The sequence below is a fragment of the Chrysochloris asiatica genome, unplaced genomic scaffold, assembly GCF_000296735.1.
Source record: "Chrysochloris asiatica unplaced genomic scaffold, ChrAsi1.0 scaffold00070, whole genome shotgun sequence".
Taxonomy (NCBI): domain Eukaryota; kingdom Metazoa; phylum Chordata; class Mammalia; order Afrosoricida; family Chrysochloridae; genus Chrysochloris; species Chrysochloris asiatica.
Window position 1 is genome coordinate 3712333 of NW_006408588.1, and position 1792 is coordinate 3714124.

A 1792-nucleotide genomic window follows, 5' to 3' on the forward strand; every position below is an offset into this window, starting at 1 on the left:
TCACTAAAAGTTGTCTTGTAATGAATAAAACACATCCATGATGAACTCAGAACAAGCATTAATTATCTTAGTATATGTCCAAATTTTACACTGCTACTTAAGAAAATAGTTGAATAGTTCCCATTCAATTAAATAGTACTACCATGTTTCCTCTTATTATCTGAAGATATTTTTAAATGATCATATGCATTTCCTACTTACTGATCTCATTCAATTTGATCTGACCATTTTAGGTCCCCTCAATTTAATCTCTAACTAAATCTCTATGTTCCCTAATATTTTTCTACCCTGAATCTTGACTCAGACCACATTTATTAGATTTTACACAATGATGCATATGTCCATCTATATACCTGTACTGTGCATCTCGATCTCTATTTCTAAATGTTACAAAATGAGTTCCTGTATTTGGCCTTTTTGTTTCTGTTTAAAAAAAAAAAAGAAAGAAAGAAAGAACAGTTTGGGAGAATGTTTATTCCCTGGGCCCTGCCGAGTTCTTATAATTGTCCTTGTTACAGAAGCTCTGGTTCCTTGGAGAGGCCTGTTACTGTTACCCAGAGAAGATTCAGATCCTGCTGGCAGAAAATATGAATTATTATACAGATAGATGGAGTTACTTGTGAGAGGACTGATCAGTTAAGTATAAGCGGCCATCCCACAGAGGTAGGTTGTACAGAATTATAATTCTGCTCCCCAAACTCGTATCATTATGAAAAGCTTGGTGCAGAATGTGTCCTTCAGACCAGTTGTCCCTGCATTGTGAATCTCCTAGGCCCAGAAGGAGAGAAATGTAACACTGCAGATGGTGTGAGATGGCAAGAAGCAGTGATAAACATGGTAGAGTCTATCAGAAGACAAATAGCCGCAGGAGAACCACGATACCAGAATAAGGCAGCATGATGAGTTTCTCGTCCCATGGTGTGGGCTTGCCAAACAATGAGTGAAAAAGTACTATTGGACGGGAGACTTGCTGGAAGACTGGGTGCCTTCAGGAGCTGTAATACTTCCCTGTAATGGAGCAGAGCAGAGCTGAGAGAAAGGCTGTCCTGGTATGTGGCTGTAGGATAAATCACAGGACCTCAAGACCAGTTTGAACCACAAATTCAGAGGTTCAAACTCACCAGCGGATCCTTGGAAACTCTATACAGGGTCGCTATGAGTTGGAACTGATTGGACAATAGTTAACAACACCATCAACAAGGAGACAGAGAGGAGAGTTGCCCTGAGGGGTATACACATGATCAGGAGTAGCCATGCACAGCTGACAGAGCGAGAAAGCTTCTTGATATTGTCCCTGTTGCTTCCAATTTAAACCAGATCCCACATTACAGCCATAACAATTCATAACTGAGTATGGTTGCTGAGTTCTGAGTGGCCATTGCAACAAGGTATGGAACTCAACAAAGAAGTAGAGTGCCATGGGGAAGTGGCTGGTGTCAGAATTGGTAAAGGTTGGAAAGTGGCTGTATGTCTAAACTCCACCTCACTGGGTTTAGCTTTGAGCTGATATGGATGGTAGTTCTCATTCTCCATGAAGTTAGACAATATGTAAGCAGTCCTGGTGATGCAATAGTTAGCCCCTTGCTTGCAAACTGAAAGAATGACGGCACAAACTCACCAGCCAGTACATGAACATAATACCTGCCAATCTCCTCCTGTAAATATCCCAATCTCAGAAATCCAGTGAGTTGTTGTCCTTTATTGGCTAGGGTTTCTATGTCTTGGATTAACTCCGTGGCATGTATAACAATACGAACACACACATATATATATGGTGGTGGTGGTTATGTGC